Below are 6,501 nucleotides of genomic sequence, written 5' to 3' on the forward strand. Positions count from 1 at the left end.
TTTTCAAGAGTAGCTCCAGCCATCACATGAACCCAGGAGCCACACAGAAGGATCCATCATGGTCAAGGTCAGCGGCCCTACCCCAAGGTCGTCTGTGATGGAGCTGGCTAGTGACCCCAGAGCTCTCAGGTGACCACACAGGGAGAGCTGAGAGAGAAGTGGTCAGGGAGCACTTGGCCTGGGACCTGGGCTCCCCCACCCCTGCACCCGGGTGGAAGGACCCTCCAAGGCCTGCCCAGCACTGTGCCCGGAGCTGGCCCCTGGTGTGAATCCTGGCTGTGGCCCTCTAATCTCATTGACTGACTTCAGTGGAACTACTGTGTGCTGATCAAGTGGAATCAGGCCACATGTTCCCTCTCACACCCCATGGGCCCTGGGCTCTCATTGTTTCCCTCGGAGACCTCGAGTCGGGGGACTGTCTCCTTCTGTCCCCCCGGCTCAGAGCAGCCTCCGGCAGCCAGACTTTGCCTGCCTGCCCGCTGGCCCAGCCTGGTCCTGGTGGCAGTGAGGATGAAGGAAGCTGTCTTGCACCACCGACCCCTCCAAAGGCTGAATCATCACGCCCAGAGCTGGTTCTGGGAATTCGCTCTGCTGTCCCGGCTTGAGTGTGTCATGCTGGAGGCGACTCTTGGTAGGGGGCCATGGGACGTCACTTCCCTGGGAATGGCTCACACACAGGTTGGATTTGGGCCCTGAGTCTTCTGCCAGGGAAAACAGAAGCTGTTAAGAGAACAAAAAAAGGACCTGCGGTCCTGAGCTGCAGTGAATCACCAACAGGAACATGAGCAGAGCCCCTGGTGGGGACCTGGGCCTAGGAGGGCCAAGGACTCCACCTCCAAGGGGCTGGGACCCTGCTCAGCCTGAAGCTGCATCCAGGAGCCCTTTTGTCCCCAGCCCAGGACTCTACTGGGGTGGGAGCAACCACAGGGCTTGTCATGGTTCCTCCTCTTCGAGGGGCACAGGATCAGGGCCAAACTCCCCAGGGGCACAGCCAAGGCCAGTTGGGAACACTTGGGTCCTGGTCCCTGCCACTTGCAGGACGTTTATGTCCACATCCAGGTGCTATCTGAGCTACCCCAGGGGTATGACAGCCCCTACCCCACCTTCCTCCAGCTTCCTTGGTGTATGTGGCAGGGACTACCCAAGGGTCTGGGCTAGCCCACCTTGCTCCTGCGAGGTGCAGGGAGAGTTCTTGGGGAGCAGAGACATCTGAGGGTGGAGGCCTGAAGCTGACAAGAAAGATGAGGAAACAAGGGGAGAGGACCAGGAGGAAGAGCCCTGTCCTGGCAGGGGAGCTGCCTGCCTGGGGAAGCCTGAGCAGACCCAGCAGGCTGAGGGGAAGGACAGGGCATCTTGACACCACTGTCATATGGGACACCAGGGCCTCTTTGTCCCTTGCCCTAACACCTCTCTCCCTAGAAGAAAGGACACCCCACCCATCTTCCTGCTACAAGAGGCCAATCCTGGGACCAGGCCTCGGGAGGGAGATTCTGTGCACAGGATGAGAAAGCGAAGCTTCACTCCAGACCGAGCTTGGCCCATTCCTGCTGGGAGATGCTGGGCTGGGGGTGGAAGGGGCCGAGGAAGCCAGCCCTGCTTCCTGCCATGGTTCTGCAGCCAGGCAGCAGGCTGTGACTTTGAATGACGTCTTTGCTCCTTCAGGTGGGATAGCAGGGGTGGCTCAGAGGCCACAGAGAGGAAGGGTCTGCTCATTTGGACCCACCCTACCTACAAGCAAGGTTCCAGTTAGCATCTGTCTTTGCAGAGGACACAGTTCAGACCTTGAGGCAATGCCAGCCTGGGAGATGTGAGAAACAATCCTGCTCCGGCTTGCTGGTAACCCTGCCCCATCTCCTTTCCTCCAGACCTCAGAGTTCTGCCAAATCTGCATGGTGACCCCACAGCTTCCTACTGCCCCCACTCACTCTCCATGGCCAGGGAATGTGGTCTCGAGCAGGACCCAGGTCCTGAGTGGCCTCTCTTGGAAGATGTTCTTCTGAGCCCATCCTGAGCTACAGCTCCCTCAGGGGACAGGGCGCATCTAAAGGTCTCAGCAAAAATCCATCTGATACGCTCTGTGCCTGACACATATCTCAGCCTCCTGAGCCCATGAAGACGACTCCTGGTCATCGCCATTTCCTCCGCGTCTCTGGCTGTGTGCACAGGTCTGTGGGGTGGGCAGAGCAGAACATCACCCCTTCCTCAACCACCAGACCCACCCTGACGCCCTGTGGCAGAGCCTGGTCACCTTGTGTTCAGCAGCCACTTGCACTCACCTGAAAGGCAGCTATCTGTGACTTTGGTTCACTCAGCAGCATCTATGGAGATTTTAACAAGGTGTCGCCTGGATGTGACCCAGAGGTCCAGCTGTCAAGAGGAGAAAACTTCCCTTGAAAAGCTGAGGCAGGAAGGGGTTGGGGGACACAGGAAGCACCTGGAGCCCCAGACACCAGGGCAGAGACACAGGCCCTGGACTCTGGAAGGAAGGGGAAGGGGGAGGCCTGGCCAGGCGGATTCCACCCCTGAACCCTTAGGGCACTTGAGTGGTATGGAGTGCCCTGAATTAGTGCTGGCTAAGTGTGTGTTTCCAGGTTTTCTGAGGGTGGAAACTGAAGCTCAGGGAAAAATGACTTGCTTGGGCCACAGCATGTAAGTGACAGAGAAGGTCCAAGCTAAGACCATGGGTCTGAATGGAACCTACTTCCACATGGGCTCCGCTGCTCTGGCCATTAAGCAATGGGGCAGCCACAGCACATCAGGAAGATGGGCCAGCCTCCCTCCCACTGAGGCCCAGCCTGGCCAGAGACACACTCTGGTGCCAGCAGGCCCCACCCAGGGGGCCGCAGAATATGGGGTCAGGAGGCTGCCAGGGCCTGGGGCCAGGAGTGGTCCCTTCCAACCCACCCCAGATCCTGAGCCCTCTCGGGCCTTTGTGGCAGCAGCTGAGACACACAAGGTCAGGCTGCTGCAGAGTGAACCCTTGTGTGCAGATGGCCCAGCAGCCAGTCTTGTATGAACTCACTCCCCACTCCGCTGTCCAGCACCAGGGCATGCATTTGGGGGTATCTTGGAGCTGGACAGACAGCCCAGGAAGCCTTGGTCAGCAGACACAGACTTACCAGGGCCCTGGGGTCCCTGTTCTCAGGGGCTCTGGAGCCAAAGAGGTGACCAGACAGCAACATCCCCTTCTCTATAGCCCAGACGCTCTGATGTCACCAGTGGCTCACCTACTCAAGCCCATGTGGAGGGGCGGTTCCTCAAGCTGTGGGTACCTGGGGTCTTCCAGGCAGTGTTCTGGCCAACTTCACAACTGGAGGAGCAATTTCCTTGGTTTCCAACAACTCGAAAAACACATGTGATTTTCCACAGCCCAAGCTCCTTGAGGCTGGCTGCTGAGTGAGCAGAGTTCACGCTGAATTCCTTCCCCTCACCGCAGGGCAGACGGCTGCCCAGCTGAGGGAGCCTCGCTGGGATGAGGGTCACCACAGCATGGCGGGGGCAGGCTTCCAGCGCTGATGAGTAATTCTGCAGCCCGAAGATCTGGGAAGAGGGCATGTGACAACTCTGTGTAACAATCAGCCAGCGTTCAGAGAGGAGGAGGCATCGCTCATCATGGGCTCCAGGACAAAACTCATGTTTGACCGCACCCTACATCTTCATCCAAATCAACTCCAGCCAAACTAAAGATCTCCATGTTAGAAAAGAAAACTATGAACATATTGAAAGAAAATATGAGTCCATGTTTATGTTCTTGGTTGCATAGAAATTTTCGCCTTCTGCATAACAAAATACACTGGAAATGAAATTTAAACACAACCAAAACATTGGAAAAGAATCTGCAATCCTTAGGTCAGAGAGTGAACATCTTAGTGTCCAGTGGTTTTAGCAATCAGCTGCGGCCTCAGAGTACCATGCCTTGAATACCCTGTCTATACTCAGTGTGCTTTCTCTCTGAGCCTCAGTTTCTCTCTTAATAATGACACTATCAAACCTTGTAAACATGGTGCAAGGATTCATGGAGACAAATCTAGACACTTGTGCCTGAAAAATAGTCTCTGATAAAGGGAAATAAAGGGTTTTATTTTGGAGATAAGAGGGTACTACATCTTCAACTCTTTATTTTTTATTGTGAGATAGGGTCTCACTAAGTCTCTAAGTTTCCTAGGCTGGGCTTAAACTTGGGATCCTCCTGCCTCAGCCTCCCAGAGTCCCAGGATTACAAGTGTGCACCACCTTGGCCAGCTGTTTTCTTTATGTTTTTATGTTTATGTTTTAAAGATAATTAAGCCTAGTGTGGTGGTGCATACCTGTAATCCAGCCTTGGAAGCCTGAGGCAGGAAGATCATGTGAGCTAGAGGCCAGCCTGAATTACACATCCAGACCTTGTCTCAAAAAACAAAAGCGGGCTGGGGATTTAGCTCAGGGCACCGCACCTGCCTGGCAAGCGCAAGGTCCTGAGGTTGATCCCTGGTACCAGAAAAAAAACGAAAACACTTTACCTCATACAAAACTCCATGTGTGTCCCATTGGCCTTGGCCACAACTCTGTCGTGAACACGCTCAGCCACAAAAGAAGCTGGGAAGTACAGCCTTGTTTGGATATCAGCTGTTCTGTCACTAAAGGAGATAACACAAACAGCAGAATAATTAATAGCCTTTGCTGTACACGGCACTCTTTTTGCTTTTGTGTCTGGTAAGATTACTAAAATCTTAGGAAGGTATGAAGGAAAGGTAGAGGAAGATGTAAAAGCTGAAACCCCAGGAACGTGTAAGAATAAGCAATCCACCGTGGCATGAGCACTTCAGGCTTTGCAAGCAGGGTGCAGGTGAGGCTGCCTATTGACTGCAGACGCAGCAAGAAGCCAGCCAAGGACAGCAAGAGGAGAAGCAGCTCCATGCGGGGCGTTTTCAGTGCTAGAACTATAGCTGCCCAGTCCCTCTGACCTCCAACAGCCAGGCTTGTGGAAGAAGTTGTCACACTCAAGGTCTCTACCTTCTGAGCCCAGGCAGCTGGTCCTGCACCTAGCCACCCAGCCCATGGGCCTTGGCCTGCCACTCCCTTGCCCTTTGACAAGGTTAGGGTTAGGGCTGCCCCAGCTCACTCCTGGGGTGGGGGTCCCAGGGATGCCATCACCCCTCTGGTCCTCCTTGTGCCCTTGCTACACAGAGGGCCACCTGCTGGCCTCTAAGTCTCTATCTCCAGCCTAGGCCCCTTCTAACTTCTGGCAAGGTTCAGCCACAGTTTCCATAAGGACCCAAGAGTCTAGGCTGCAGCTCCCCAGGCTGCTGCCTCCCACAGGCCTGGGAGTGGTCTCTCTCCTGCTTGCTCAACACAGTTTGCACATCTGCTTGATCCTGGTCTCTCCTCGAACCCTCATTTGCTGCAGGTTGTGGCAGAGGGGTTGGGCTCTCCCCATGTCCCCCAAGGAGGAAGTCCCATTGATTGACCTTGTGGTCCCAATAACACAGCACCAGGAAACCACTCCTAATGTGGCAGGAATCAGGGAGGAACCCAGGTCAGGGAGAAACATCCCTGACCTCCCCAAGCCCCAGTAAGTTGTGATTACCACAGCCAGCCTTCCTGGAGACTCCCTGGTTTCAGCCACCACTCTTCGAAGAGATGTGGCAGCCATCTGTCAAACATCACATCTACCAGTGTCCCCCGACTGCCGCCATGACAGCTGTGACTATCCTGAACTCCTGCACCCGCTCAGGGTGGTGTCTGCCCTGGAGAAAGCAAGCTTGAATTGGAACCAAGCTTGAATTGAATTTGGCCCAATCAGTAGACTCAGATCAGAAGGCTTGGGTTTAGACCAAATTCAGAACAACTGGCAGGTTTGAATTTGGGCCAATCACAGGCCTGGGGCTGCTGTATAAGCAACACCACCCTTTACTTCTCAGGTTGGTCTAAGAGGGCTCACTGTGGTCTGTTGAACTCTCCCTTATTTCTTAAGTGGTGTGGGCTTGGCAGGTCCTGTAAATCTACTCAAGATTCTTGTCCTAAGTGGTTTGGATACCGCAGTTGCTTTTTAAAAAGAGCTATAAATGCTATAGGCTATTAGCCTTGAAGAATTCCAGAGGCCTCAGCCCAGGAAGATAGGCAAAGTGGGCATCTCCCAGCATTAACTGGTGCGGACTGACTGCATCAGGGCCCAGACTGGTATTGCTAAGGGCTGATGGCCACCAGCAGAGCTGGACTTTGATTCATGATTTATACATCAACTAAGCTGAAGAACTCTTGACTGGGAGGCAACAAAGAGGCTCCATCCCTAGTCGTCCTCCTCCCTAGGGAGGCCCTAGAGTGAGCCTGAACCGGATTCCTGCAGCCCACCGTGGCCACCCTCACCCTACAGCCCAGGCCCCGCTTGTCGCTGAGCTACACACTCACTATCTCACTGACCAACACCTGGCGAAGGCTGAGGAAGTCAGACTTGGTCCTCTGCCAACCTGAGAAGCTGAAAATCACCCTTGGGGACCTAAAAGAGCCCTTGTGTGGTGTGGC

At 54.6% G+C, this 6,501-nt stretch overlaps 1 long non-coding RNA gene across 2 annotated transcripts; it reads right to left on the reverse strand.

Annotated features, from left to right (window-relative positions):
* Positions 1-575: 575 nt before the first annotated feature.
* Positions 576-5,714, reverse strand: LOC110348205 (uncharacterized). 2 transcript variants are annotated; one of them, XR_002393225.2, is made up of 6 exons: positions 5,567-5,714; positions 4,500-4,616; positions 3,273-3,540; positions 2,277-2,367; positions 1,926-2,167; positions 576-720 (listed from the first exon to the last, which is right to left on the reverse strand). It is a non-coding gene; the product is annotated as an uncharacterized LOC110348205 (long non-coding RNA). The 2 variants fall into 2 exon arrangements; XR_015445444.1 differs by having other exon boundaries at positions 3,228-3,540.
* Between the last annotated feature and the right edge of the window lie 787 nt (positions 5,715-6,501).

The sequence above is a fragment of the Heterocephalus glaber genome, unplaced genomic scaffold, assembly GCF_053883595.1.
Source record: "Heterocephalus glaber isolate CG9 unplaced genomic scaffold, H.glaber_assembly_v1.0 deba00001610, whole genome shotgun sequence".
Taxonomy (NCBI): domain Eukaryota; kingdom Metazoa; phylum Chordata; class Mammalia; order Rodentia; family Bathyergidae; genus Heterocephalus; species Heterocephalus glaber.